Source organism: Anser brachyrhynchus (genome assembly GCF_964034855.1).
Source record: "Anser brachyrhynchus genome assembly, chromosome: 4".
Lineage (NCBI taxonomy): Eukaryota > Metazoa > Chordata > Aves > Anseriformes > Anatidae > Anser > Anser brachyrhynchus.
Window position 1 is genome coordinate 23,385,721 of NC_137698.1, and position 15,267 is coordinate 23,400,987.

Below are 15,267 nucleotides of genomic sequence, written 5' to 3' on the forward strand. Positions count from 1 at the left end.
ACTCACTATTCTAGGACACAGGAATTAGCATCAATACACATGAGATTTTTCCTCTTTTTGTCTGCTTCTAATAATATTTGAGCAGAATTATAAGAATTAGAGATGGAAAACATCATAGCTGAAATATTGGCTTCCTTCATTTCCATTTGAATGTTATCATTAAGGATGATAAAGTTTCACTCTGACAATATAAGGTATCTAATCCATGCTTATTTCACCTTCCTGTATATTCCCTAGTTCTTTTCAATTCTGTTTTTAATGTGTAAAATGATATATCTATCACATCATAATTGAGAATTTCAGAGTTTTTGGTAGGTTTTAACGTAATCCAAGCATTAGATCTTTCTACTAAACATCTCCATTGAAATACAGAACCATGTATATGGTATAAAGGGTTATATTGATTGAGGCCATTTGTGGTGGGTTGACCTCAGCTAGCAGCTAAGCACCCATCAGCCACTTCCTCAGTCCCTCCCCAGATTTTATCATTGAGCATGGTACTGCATGGCATGGGCTATCCCTTCAGTCATTCTGGGTCAGTTGTCCCAGCTGTCCCCTCCCAGCTTCTGGTGCACCCCCAGCCTCCTTGCTGTGTTGCCACTGAGAAATGGAGAAGGTCTGGATGCTATGCAGGCACTGCTCAGCAATAGCTAAGATGTTTGTGTATTATCAATGCTGTTTCAGTCATAAATGTAAAAAAAAAAAAAAAAAAAAAAAGGCACAATATGGGCTGCTATGAAGAAAATTAACTCCATCCCAGTCAAACCCAGTATACCTTATACATATCAATCTTTTATTTATGAAAAAGCAAAGATATAACAAATGCACTTATGTGAAGCAAGCAATGACAATATAACCAACACAACATCCAGCTTCTGTCAAAGAAAGATCAAATAACTTTGTGAACGAAAAGCCTGCATGCAATATATTCCAGTGATCCTACAAGGAAGTTGTCAAAAACTGGTGAAGTAATGATGGAAAACTGATAATAAAATGCAGTTAAGTCTGGGAATAAAAGAGGATTTCTTCTGTTCCTGTTTTGACCAGAATAGATACAGAGTCCCGATAAGTTTTAGAAGTTGATCCTTCACTGATGCTTGCAAAATTGAGATGTATGAGAGACAGCGGAAGAACTAAAAATTTCTACCCCACAAAAAATTCAAGTATTGAATGTAGGGATTGTTTACTTGTCATGGAGCTAGCATGTCTTTGTTGCCATACTTTCTGTCTTTGCTGTCTGGCATGTACATGTGTGATCTTTTTTATTTCTGTCAGGAACTTGTGATAAAGAACATTCAGTGTGAGCACGTGTTGAATCCTGGAGATACTGCTGAAAACATTCAGTAATTTTTCTGATAGTAAAAATTTTTCTGATAGTAGTGTAGCAACTATGTGGTGTTAGAAATGTGGAAATAAACTGAACAACTGAATAATCAGAAATGCTTTTGAAATGTGCTGGCTAGGTGGATCTAGAAAGATGTTGGGGATCAAATTCATCCTTTTCAGTGTCTTCTTAGTGATATTATCATTCAGGTGAAATATTAAAGTTACAAGGAGAAGTTGCCACAATAGGGACCTGGCTGAAAAATGAATGTAGCTTATTTTTTAGTCTGTTCCAGTTGGTTGGTTTGTATAGTCCTTTACTTTCCTGCTGTAGTTAGGGATAACCCTCCAAAGTGTGCGATTAAGACTTTCTTTTACAGTGATTTTCTATACTAAAACACCTGAATGAATATATTTTAATCCTTTTTATTTTGACAATGTGTGTTAGGTATAACTATAGCATGATAAGTCATTTGACTTACAGGCTACCTCAAAAAATTTTCACAAAATCCTCATGACCATAGAAAAGCAAAGATGTATCGAGCACCAATGGGCTGACTTAATTGGTTGCAGTGCATTTGAAATGTGATGTAGGATGATTTAATCAACCTATGACACTAATGGAGTTAAGCACTCTGTCCACTAGAAAATGGTATCATCTTTCATTGAGTTCCTAAGTGCCTGTTTATGGCACTTTTGAAGGTGCTGTATTGCTGATCATACATTGCCATCCATCGTTGAGACTATAGAAATGAAAACAGCTACTGCAAAGCAAGAGACATGTCAGATGCCATGAAGTAAACATAATTTCAGGGATGATAGATATTAACTGTTTAAATAAAAATCCCTAATCTGTGAAGTGTCAAGTATTCATATTGAAATGACAAAACTGGAATTGAGATACATTGTTTCTTTAAATTTTAATACCAATTATCAGTGCTTTCTCCCAATGTTTTATTAGATGGCGAGCTGCCTTGGCCAAACTGTGCTTGAAATTATGGAATTGGACAAATATGTAACGTAGTAGTAAGATCCCTCTCATCACTCCACTTGCAACAGGTCAGGTATCTGCATCTGTCTGGGCTATAATGCCATTATGAGGAACCAAATGCACCGAATCTTTGCTGTGTTTCACTATCATTTCACTCATCCAGTGAGAGGTCTGTGAAACTTACTGTGCAAGAGTCCGTAAAATAATTAGGATACAAATTGCAAGCAAATGTCCTTTTGCAAGCACTTTTGGGGAAATTTACATTAACATCTCTTAGGCAAGTAACTTACCTTTGCTGTGCCCTAGTATTGTTTTGCATTAGTAGCAAAAGCAACTCCAAGAGAGAGCGGTTTTTGAAACACGCATAGCAAACTGATGTTACCAAGAAATGCAGAGTTCGAGTGCTTATTTTCTGATAACCTGGAGACAAAAGAAAAGTGCCTAGAAAGGCAGCTGAGTGGGGGCTGTGGTAGCGCTAGACATGTGCAATTGCATAGTGCTAAAAGCTTGGAAAGCATTTGCCAGAAACATTCCAAGGTCACAAGAATATGTGTTAGTGATTCAGAAAACAAAACAAAAGAAAACAAAACCAAAGAACGCAAAACAAAAAAGCACAAACAAAAATACAGCCAAACAGATCAGAATGTAAATGTCTAAACACTGCCTAAATAGCACATACAACACCTGACTTTTTTCTTGGAGATCGTTCAAGATTCTGATTTTCTCTCCTAACTCCTGCTTACGATTTTCAAATCAAGAGCTGTTGCTTTGTTTCAGATTTGCAGAAGTCACTGTACCTTCGTCCAGATGCTTGAAATTTTATTTCTGGGCATACTGAGACGTACCTCAGAATTGCTTGCGATAAGCAGGTCAGCACAGGTATATCATGCCTAAATCTAATTCAGATCGCTCTGTGCCTATGTTAATATTAACTGAATAGCTCAATCAATTGAACATTAATTGAATAACAAGAGAGTGCTCATCTGAAACCTCTCTGCTTCTGAATAATTCAGCCAGAAAGGTAGGTTACTCTCCTGTGAGGTATGAAATATCTCATCAGATGAAGAAGCAGCTCTAGCTTTTCACCTTTGGAAGTGATGAATGATGTTGGGGACTGTGCTATCCCCATAATTTTTTTCTGATCACATTTCGAAAGAAAAATCTGGTTTCTCACTCTCTTTATGAAGGAAAGCACAAAGATCTACCACTAGGTCAGCTAATTCCCAGAGGTGAGTAGGATTTGAGCTGAACTTACAGTGCTTCCTAGTGGCTGCCTTGGACTCATCATTTTGTCTTGATCCTGTAACTCTTTTCCTGCTGCTGTAAAGGCCAGGATATACTCAGCACTCTTATGAATATATTTCAGAGAGGCCATAGGCCACTCTATATAAAACAGGGGCAAACAAAAACACTTGTCTCTCATATTCTCATCAGTGACCCAGCATTTAAACAAAAGATTCCCTCAGAAAAGTAGCAGAGCCAAAATCACGTACCCAGTTTCTAAAATACTTCTGTTTAAAGTTATTGATTTGGTTATTTTCTGTGAAATGTAGTGATATTCCAACAGTTGTGTTCATGAAGAGGAGAGCTGTCAACTAAAAACGCAACACGGATTTTGGGCAATAAGTTCAAAACAGAAAATCAGGGGAAGGAAATTATTCAGATTCTATTTAGCACCTAATACCTGTGGGAAGAACTTGACCATTTCACGGACAAGCCAAAACTGGAAGGGGAAAAGAGGTGAAATCTGTTTTATAACTTATCTGTCACACCTTGTTCATTCTGCTCTAGCTCAGTACTGCTATCGGGGAGAAGAAACATGAAATAACTTCCACATTAATGCACTCTCAGAAGAGAAGTGTTTCCAGATATGTATGTAGTGCTGTACTACTGCTGTATTTTTGAAGTAGCAATATGCTAGGTCACTGTCTTGATTAGCTGGGTTCCTGTTCCAGACAGTGTGTGGCATATTATGTATCTCATTCTGTTATTTCAGATGACAAAGCCTAATTTAATTGTAACTGCCCCCGGGATTTATGGGGAAGTAGAAGCTCAGTTTTTAAAAACTTTAATATGGTTGCTGTAAAACTTAATTGTACTGTCTGGCTCTTTTAGTGGTAAATTCTAATTAATCTAAAGTGTGGAAAGGAAATGGAAGACTAATTTTTAAAAAAATTACTTCCTTTTGTTCCTGTCTTCTTCTTAATCTGAATATAACCTAATGAGGCAATGTTAGTTCAATGCTTAGCCTGACCATTCTTTGCCAGTGGTTAATATAACAACTGATTTTATTCTTGTAACTATTTTATGTGCACTGTAACATTGCTGAGACTATTGATTTGGTCAATAACCACTTATTCATGTCCAAACTAACCCTAATTGGATGGACATAAAATAAAGCGTAATACAATAATTATTTGATTATCTATAAGAAGAGCTAAAAATGTGAACTGAAGTTTCTGTCTTCCTTTGGGAAAGTACCGTCTGCACAACTGTCTTTGTCTGAAGTGTCTGGCATTTGCTGAAACTGGGAAGGAAGAAGGTATGGAGGGATAATTGGTCTCTTGTTGTAGTTCATTTGTGATCTTAGATACTCCTGCAAGCAAACAAAATTGCTTCCTATCTAATGAACATAATTTAACTACACAATAGTTGTACAAAGTTCCCTCAGTCTCTGGACTGCATTGTGACTCCCAGAACTCAGACAGGCACATGTATCTAGGACATGTTGATTTTTCACCTGTATTGGCTACAGCGAGTCAGCATGAAAATTACCTAATGGAATCAATGGGATTGCTCTAAACTTGATATTCTGGGGAATGTGACCTACTTACCTCCCCCGTAGTAAACTCCTTATGGTCAAATTTTCTTAAGATTTCAAGGGTGGGCACTGTGGAACTAACTAGGAGGTAATAAACAACTGGCCCTTCACTAGCTATAAGATATTTAATCAGAAATACAATTATGTATTTATGCTGCTTGCAGCAGCCCTAGATATGTTGTCATCCCAGAGATGACTGACACTTTCTGCCAAAAGAAAGAGAAAAAAAATTCAATTTGTTCCTATCCCTGTCTCCTATTCAAGGTGAAAGAGGTGAAAGGATGAAAGATCTCATTACTTCCGAACTATCTTTCTTAGCCATACAGAGGGTAGAGAACAAAAATATTTTCTCTTTCTCTCTCTGAAGGGAAAGGAATGAAACTGTGTTTTTCCATACAGACTTTAATCTCTGGTACTGCAGTGCACATGGCAATATTTGAAACAGGAATAATGGAATCAAATAAGAGATCAGCGACGCCGAAACCCAGTGTTTGGGCCTCTGGGCAAGGCGTTTCCTCACATTTGAAAGGGATTCAGTGTGTGTGCAAGGTAGATGACACCAGCGTGGGGAGTGCTGTTAGCGGTGATTGTTTGAGGATTTGGAGGGTATAAAACCAGTCAGCAGGCTTTGGAAAGCAATGTAGTTTTAACAGCTTTTTGAGGTCAGGTCTGCTTTCGCTGCTGTCTTTGGTCATGAACTGAATTGCGCCTGTACCCATCTCTCTCTGTGATCCCTTCTGTAACCGCCTCCGCACTCTCCACAGGGTGCAGCTGCCTGTGAAGGTCTGGCTTGGATATGGCTCAGCTTCATAACCTTGCCTCAGACCTCCGGGGAAGCTGCTAAGTTGAGAGGAAGTCGGCAGAGTAGAGGTATGCAAGATAAGAAAGGTAAAACTGTAGACAGAGTAGGATCGTTGGGACTGGATCATTAGTAGCTCAAGGTTTCAAGAGGAAAAACATCAGCATGAAATGGTATAAAATCCTGGAGGAAAAAAAGAGTCGGTGAAAAAGGATCTGGTTCAGGGGCAGTGGAGGCTGGCCCTTCTCATCCTGGCTGGTGCCTGCCTGGCCAGCAGAGACTGTGGGTGTCTTATCAAGCCAGAGTGCATATTAGCACTTGGTCTAGTAGCTTGTTAAATCATTGATATCTCTGTGTGCATCAGCCAATAAATAACTGCTTTCTACTTTTAAGCTATATATATCTTGCTGGCAGAGGCTCTTTGTGCAGGGCTAGAAATGACTGAAAAATGACCCAAGGAGGGTAAGTAACACACATAGGCAAAATATTCCTCCTATGAAAGAAGAGATTAGTGTACACGGCAAGAAACTTCTGTATTTAGAGCAGAACATTTGCTGTACCCTCAGATTATTGCTTTTCCCTACGATGATTTCATTTCCCTACTGATGCTGGAAGTGAAGCTATTGGAGTGACTGATGTGTGTAATCTGTGACTGGATAGTTCTGCTGTATATACATGCACTTACATATGGTCACTTAACAACTGAAGCACCAAAAATACCTACGATACATCAAAGTAATACTGAACACTGGCTAATATAAACCTATAACAGGAAGGAAGTTCAGAGCTGAAATCAAAATTTCAGTTTTAGTGAGCTTGCTGTACCTAGGTATTGCCATACTTCACCTAAGTGAGTATCACTCTAGAAGAGTTTATGATGTAGTGTTAGGTAAGACAGGCTTTTCCATTTCAGCCCTAAATTGCTTAGTTCACCAGAAATGCATGTAAAAGTTTTTTTTCTGCTTAATTAAGACCTAGGAAACAGGTATCAAGAAATATTGATGAAATACAAAGAAATGCAAATTTCCTTAAGTAAACTCAAAGAGAGAAATTCTGTTACCACTCATGACTCCATTAACAGTGACATTGTAGAGGTATAACCTCACTGAAATTTATGTCACAGTATACAAAGCATATTTTTACCATCTATAGGAATGCATTATCTTTTGATGTCTTTTAAGACTCTCTAACAGAGGATTTCTCTAAAGCCATACACACCCTTATCTCAAAAGCAACTTTGATTTTTTTTTTTTAACCCAATTTAAAATACTCTAAAGAGGGAAATTGCTCGGAATTTTCTTAGCTTATTAAATTGGATCATATTTAGTTATTTTAAGATAGGCAGTTAGAACTACACAAACTATTATGGAGATAAATTTAGATTACACATTTTAGGAGAACTATTGTAATTTTAGCAGTTCTAACCAGGCCGTAACCCCAATGCCCTAGGGCTAGAATTTTATCTTAAATTCTAGAAGGCAATGTAGATAAAATGTCTTACAAAAATATGTACTGAAGTCTTTCTGCTCTCCGAGCTAAGTCAGTTTAGAATTAATTAAACAGCCCATTGAAAATGTTTTTTTTGGAAACCAGCCAGGCTGATTTGGACCTGTAAGAGAACTTCTCCCAGTGCTCATTCCAGTTATGGGTGCTCCAGAACCTTCTCAGCTTAACACAAGTATTCCAGCAGCTAAAGGCCTTAAGAAATGACCCATGATTTTCCACTCTCTGACTGGAAATTAAAGGCAATTTGTGGGTTTGCACTCTAAAATGTATCTTACATAAAGTGCCAAACAACAACATAAAACATTATTCAGTTTTCTTATTTGTTATCCAAATGACATAAAGATAAGTTATCTGTATTGTGCCCGAATGGAGCAAATATTTGTGGGTTGAATTATTTTCAGAAACTGATGTATCAAATTAATCTAAAACCTAAAAAAAAAAAAATAAATAAATTTTACTGATGTCCATGAGTGCAGCTGCTGTCTTAATGAGAGCAGACTATGACTTAAAGCTACTGTATCTTCCAAGTCTTGTTTTTTCATTAGGAACTGATGGGTATAGGCTGTTTACATAATGATTACTGAGATGTTGATTACTGTTAGTACCGTACTTTCCCTCCTATTTTTAAGTGGCACTGTTTTAACAACTGTGTAAGTCTCGCAGGCTCTTCCAGCAGTAGACAAGCATTCTGTTGCCAAGCAACATTCAGTCCACATTTTGAAGGATTTCTCTCATTTGACAGTCATCACTCATTTTCATATTCACACTGAGGTGACCTTAACTTTTATATTTAAAATACTACCGGTTATCAATGGCATTGATTGGCACACACTGCACTGAAGATGCTAGAAACGATATATTTGCTGAAAGCAGAAAGGGCGTGAGTGAAGTTCCACTTTGTGTCATATCAAAGCTCCTTGTCAGCTTTTCCATTTTCATGAATCTTAAGTTACTGATATTTCACCTGGTTAGATTTCCTAAAAATACTTTTAACATTTGAGACCTGAAAGGATTTTAGATACCAACCGTACTGGGTGTTGTGCTTTCAAAAGAAATGGACACACTAATAGTCAATCTTTCATTGAAGTAAAACGAGCAAATGTATGCTTCGTGCTACAGAATGCATGATGGACTTAAAACAAACAAACAAACAACAACAACAACAACAAAAAAAAACACCTATCAAAATGGAAGTGTGAAAATCACGGCATGAAATTCTACACACCCTGTGTAGGATTTGGAAAAGTTTCAGCATACTTGCTTTAAAGCTACAGTGTTGTGTCAGAGCCTTTTGACAAGAGAACACGGACAATAATTTTGACTAACACAACGTCGCTTGTCAAAAGAAGCACAATCCTGGAATTCTGAGAAGATCAATAGAACAACGCATGATTGGGTGATGTGGATAGAGACAAACCGATCTCATAGCTGACCTCTGGTGTCACTGCAGACCTTGCTTGAAGTGGGAGGCTGAAACAGAGGCCTCCTGAGGGCCCTTCCAATCTGAACAAAAATGGCCTTTTTATATATATATATTATTTATCTATATCTTTTTTAACATTTTTATTTTAACATAAACTTTGGTGACTAAAACCATAGACCAAATATTCTAATCATATTCTTAAAAATGTCTGCAGAAGTACATACACATTCTGTTGGAGAAGACAAGAAGGAACAGAATAAGGTGACATTTTCTCCTTCCTAGTGAAGCGTTATTCCGTCCAAGTTTTCAGTATTTGCAGAAAGTGGTGAGAAGGCTGTGTGGTAGGTAATGCATAGGTATTGCATTCATCTAGCTGTTTCCCCTGTGTTATGAAGGAACCTGTTTTCCACCTGACCAGTAACTGTAACCTCCTGGCCATTCCTCAATTATAGAAGTAAATTTATAATTTATATTACAGCTGCCATGAGCCATTTTGTGTTCCTTTGTTTTCAGGTGTTTCAGACATCATAATTGGTAGGCCATTAAAAATAAAATAAATAAACCTATTATTCTATTATCGCGGGAGATAATTGGATCTACTAATATCAACACAGATTTCCCAGTATAATTTTTTAAAAAAATTGTCCCACTTCATGATTCTTCCAGAACCTGGCAGTAGATTACATGACTCTGATGATTAGTAAAATGAGTGGGAAGGAGACTGAAAGGAAACAGCTTCATCTTTAGAGAAAGATGCCATCTGGATCATTTTTCTATAAAGAGAATGACTAGAATAAAAGTCTGAAATGAAAATAGTGATTTTTCTAAGCAGTCCTACAGTACCTGTGGAGCTGGATATCTACACAATTAAAACTAAACAATGCCTTCTTGTTGAAAATCAGCAGCAGCAGTGTGTCCAATCAGAAACAAAATAAAACACTATTTAATGTTCAGATAGATTTTTTTTCTCCTTTTTGCAGGTAGGGTTAATTGGGTTCATGACATTATCTGAAGGATGGAAACAACTTTGCTCAATTTATGTTTTGTTAGCACAGGAAATCTTTCTGAACATATTAATGGGGATAGGTCTGTTGTATATAAAGAAAAGTCTAGTAAAATGAACAATGGACTAAATCTGTGTATGTAAAATGAAGACAATGAGCTAAAAAATTCAGCTGTTTTCATTGTTGTACATTGTTGTACATTCACCATGTAGAGGCTAAGGAAACTGATCTACCAGCCTAGCAATAGGTCCTACAAACTGAACTATAAGAAAGCTACTGTAAAAGGGGCTTTACTTACGTTTGACTTTGGAAATATGAAAATCTTCAATAATCTTCAGAAAAGCTTTGTTTCTTTGGTGTAAAAGTCAAAATTTTTAATTTGTTTTGGAGAAACCCAAACTAAAAACTACAATGGAAAAAAAGAAACTAAATTGAAAACTAAGCTAAACAAACTAAAAAATACAATTCCTCCACCTCCCTATTCTCAACTTGTCTAACTGTGTAAAGGTCTAACTCTGTAGATTCAGGTTTAGTTCAATTATCTGTACAGAATAAATTTAATATCACTTATTGAAAGATGTAGAGATATAAAGGTTAGTATTGAAGAACTGCAGAGAAGGTGATGAAGTTTTAGAGCTTAGTAAAACAAAAGAAGACTTAGAATGACTGTGGGAGAAATTCCTTCTGGACAGGACAAAGAAATGAAAAAGGTGTTTGAAAGGAATTTGCTAGACAAGAAGAGAAAAATGCTGACATTCGAATTTTCTAGAATATGGGCAGGCACACTAATATAATTTTCTAGGGATATCATGGTCCACCAAGAGGCACTCTAAACACTCATTTACATGCTTAACATTTTACACAAGAACTTTATAAAGTTCAATATGTACATATAAGACTGCACATCTTCAGTGCATGTATACTGTGTACCATCAAATACATATGATTAGTGCATACATGCAAGCCAACATACTGACTTCTGTAGAATTAGCACTGAAAATAAGTAAGTACAGCTGAAAATAAACCTGCTGCTAATTCAGCAGGTTTTTTTTTTTAGTGGTTTACTTTTTTTCAAATTAAGATTGAGAGAAATAGTCCAAGATTAGTTTTAGAAACTGAAGTACAATGAAACTGAAAATCTAAATACAAAGGCTTCATAGACTGTGTTAATTCCTTTTTCCATATGTCGAGTCTAGATCTAGAAAAAGGATTCTGGCAAGATATACCTTCAAGCATTTTGACAGTCCTCTAAGACTGTCAGGGTGTAGTGAGGGCTGGCTGCTCTGTAAGCAAGGTGGGCCGGGAGCTGTGGATGACACAGACCCCAACAGTGGTAGACCAGGCCCAGGGAGCATCCATGAAGCCCAGCCATGTGCAAACGGATAGGGCCAAAAGGCAGCGCTGGAGACAAGGATATGATTTATGTCTCACAGATACATCCAGGAGACAAGCTACCCACAGTGAAGGGCTGAAGTCCACTCAAGAGGCAGGGCCAGGGATAGCCCTCACCTGGTTTGAGCTGCAGTGGGGTACTGGGCACATGGACAGAGGGCAGAGTGCCGGGACGGCAAGTGTGATGGGGCACGTGAGGCTATACAAAAGGTGGCATGAATATTAAACCAAAACAAGCCTTCACATTCTTTAAAGGTTCCTTTATAAATGCCAGATGTTAAGACAGTCTATTGTTACCAGTTTATTCTGCAGTTTCTGTATGCAGTACTCTTTTCCTGATATAATTAATCTTGAATTTCATCTGTTGGTCTACAATTTTGCTATATATTCAAGTTTTCAGGTTCCCATTCCGATATGTCTCAGGATATTTTGAAAGGTCGGATTATTTTAAGAGTCTTCCAGAGACAGTTTTACAGAGGAATCATAATTACTGAATTTCTGCTGCACTGAGAAATTTCAGGTTTGGGGTTCAGATAGTGAAGATGTCATCTGTGTATTTTACACACAGAATAATTCTGGTACTCAAGTATATGGAATTATCCAGGGAACTCATGAAGATATTGTCATACTATGAATCCCTCTTGGTGTTCACACCTGTGGTTCTATGTTTAGATAAAATATTGCTTGCAGATGGCTCATTTGTGCATTAATTTTGGAGTAGAGGATTGAGTATGTTTGCATTGAAAATCTGAAGGTTGACCTTCTGTACATATTTGAGAGAGGTATGATAGGTATTTTGAGAATGCAGAATACTGGCCTATCCTGTTTTCTGTGACGAAGAAGTGGCTGCTAGAATTTTTTTAAAGAAGTAAAATTGATATACACCTATATGTCATCTATATACATCTCAGCCTTCTGTCTTTCCTATTTTCAGATTCTTGAGTGTTTTGTTGTTGTTTTGTTTTTGTTTTTGTTTTTCTTGTTTAAACAATTCATGTAATTCAGGATGACCAATCAGACTACAAATCACTTCTGGCCTTATACAGAGATTTTGATTTGAAAAAGAAAATTAATTGAAAAAAAAATACGATTTAAACTGACCAATATTACCATACTTGATGCTTCTGAAATGATACTTTCATGCCATTGCCTTGGTATACTATAAGAAGAACTTCACAGAATGGCTTTTGATGTATTCCGGTAGTGGAGAGAAGCTTAATTAAGTTTGAAGACTAAGGAGCATCTGCTGTAGGTCATAGAAATAGAAATATTTCTCTCAATGCCAACAGTAGATGAAAATAAGAAATAATTGCACTGTCCACAAAAAACATCTCAAAAAACCTCTTTGTAGTTTCTATAAAGTCATAAAGTAGCTCAAATTTCTTCCATAATGATGGTGGGTAGTCATTAAAAACGTTTCCTTACTATCTAGACACTTTAGAAGGTAGCTTTACTTGCCTACCTACAAAGACTGTGGGAAAGGTAAAAGCTGGTAGATTGCAAGCAGCTTTTTTATTTATCTACATTACTAAACCAGAATCTCAAACAATTTGAGTTTTACTAGCAACACTGAAGAGAAATGCTAGTAGGAACAGAAAAATTCACTGTGCATATAAACTACAGCTGGACTGAAATATACCAGCAGACCAGTTCTGGCTGCCAAACTTTGTTCTTTCTTCCCTTTCATAGTGTCTGTATGCCCATCTGGTGTTTCCATTACCAGTTTTCCCCCTTCTTGATCAAGGATTAACTAAAGAAATTGATACATTATGCAAAGAAGAAAAATGCAATAGAAAAGGTTTCATCATATCCCAACTGTTTTTTATATCTCAATTGTTATGCTAGACTAAACTGTCAATTTTCCAGCCTCTGTTTCTAGACTTTTTTTAGTTAGATGGGATTGAAGTACATGTTCCCTGCACATTTGTACAACATCCAAGACAGTGACACTGCCTTGAATCAGATGTGCATAACTCCATGCTAAGAACATTAACAGTTAATAATATGTATTACACTTCCTAGAGAAAATAGAGCTACATATGAAAACTTTTTTTTTTTTTTTTTTTTAAGCATTTAGAAATATATGAGCTTTTGGCAAATTTAGTTCTGGCTACTGATACATCAGTAAGATTGTCCTATATTCTACCTTTCCCTTTTATGTTGGATGAAATAAATTACAGCTAAATCACAAAAAAATAGTTTATCAGCATATGCACATATATCTCATTCTAGCTGACTAGGTTACTCTTTTAACAGATAATGCTTAAACAGCATCAGTTGTACTTGCAGCACAGACATAACAAACGACAATAAATGTACTACAGAAATTAAATGGATAGTTTTTTATCTGAAAGACGATGAAAGCAGAATATGAAATCCTATTTTGACAGTGGTTTGGCCTTTAGCAGAACTCAAGAATTATTGTTATTGATGCTGTTATGTATATTACCCTTCTACAGATTGATTTTTACTGCAGAACCTTTAACATAAAAGAGAAGAACAAATATATGTGTATATGGTTAAAAGCTAAACCCTTATATGAGTTCTTATCAGTATGGATAGTAAGAACATATTTTATGCACTTTTAAAGACACTAAAACATTTCTGTTTTAAAATTTCCCTTATGGCTCCACTCATAGAGGTTAAAGTCATATTCCTTAATCCTATTGTCTGAGGTCATTATACAGAATGTATCTCTGCATATCTTAGAAAGACATTTTGTGTTTACATATGCATGCCAGTACAGTAGATGATTTTGCAAGCTGTACAGTGATATTACAGTATTACAGGAAGGCCTGTTTGAGCCCTATGCAATGAAATTACAATAATTTGTAAAATAGAGGTACAATGGTATTTCACTCTCTCTCTTGGTAGGCCACCACGCTTGAAGGAGGCAGTAAATTCAGCAAATGCAGATGTGAAAACAGCATAGAAGGAAGCAGAGGAATGGAGAGAGAAGAAAAAGGGAAAAAAAGTGATCAATAGATACTGTATGTGAAGGAGAAAAGAGATGAGAACAGAGTGCTGCATGCATCACTCACCCAAGTTTTTTGTTTCCCTATTTAAGGTTGACAATCTTTGTTTTCAATTGAGCTTCTATTTCACACAGCTTTCTATTCACTGCCACAGTCCCTACAGAACAAATAAACAAGCAAAGAAACAAACAGAAAACACTCCAACCCCACCCTAAGAAATATATCCAAGAAACAGATAGATGGTTTGGGAATATAACTCAGTTCCCAAAAGATCCTGAAATGCAGAAAAAAAATAACGAACACTAGAAGATACCCATGAAATCTCTAAGTAAAGTCCACTTAAATATTAATTAAAGGAGTTGAACTCTGTTTTGTACTACGATTATGTACAGCATATTTTTCAGAATGAAATCAAGTTAAACATATATTTTAAAATAAATTATAATAATTTATAATATAGAGTAATATAATTATAATATACAGTATTTTAAAATCACCAGTCATTCTTTCACCTGGCCTATATTGCCTTTAAATAATATTGGTTTAAAAGGGAAAATGTCCCAATGGATTAAAAATTACCTCACTATTTTGCAAACACGGGTCAAATTGGTGGTGGAGAGACTGCAGTGGAAATACTTTTCTGGAAGAGTTCTGTTGTGATAATGGCAGTGTATCAATTATTTAGGAAACAGAAAAAATAGGTTTAGTCCTGTACAGTACAGAGATGGAGTATACAGTTCATAAAGTAAAAAGTAATGGCTCGTTCAGGCACTGGAAAAGTGATCGACCTTATATTTATGACAGTGCTAGGCCCAGGAGTAAATCAACGAGCACAATCCTTTAGATATGTGCTTACTTACATGCTAAAGTTTGTATTTGATCTATATGGTCATTGAAGCAATCATTTCTTACCCCTTTTTGGCCTTTCTCTCAAGTATAAAACAGAAGGATTACAATGAAAGGACAATTTATTTCTGCTATATGAAGGCAACTCTGTTAGTGCTTAATTGTGCTTGAGCCCATGTGTAGTTTC

The 15,267-nt window shown here is 36.4% G+C and overlaps 1 protein-coding gene and 1 long non-coding RNA gene across 2 annotated transcripts in view; one reads left to right on the plus strand and one right to left on the minus strand.

Annotated features, from left to right (window-relative positions):
• The window catches only part of LOC308194611 (uncharacterized protein), a gene marked incomplete at its 3' end in the record, with an annotated part of 363,375 nt that overhangs the window by 17,271 nt on the left and 330,837 nt on the right, over positions 1–15,267 (minus strand). The gene's annotated exons all lie outside the window — the stretch shown is intronic.
• LOC308194616 overlaps positions 1–15,267 on the plus strand; it is a 64,769-nt gene that overhangs the window by 5,693 nt on the left and 43,809 nt on the right. Inside the window, exon 2 of the long non-coding RNA XR_013950760.1 lies at positions 14,134–14,326. This is a non-coding gene — a long non-coding RNA (uncharacterized lncRNA). The remainder of the gene's footprint in view (positions 1–14,133; positions 14,327–15,267) is intronic.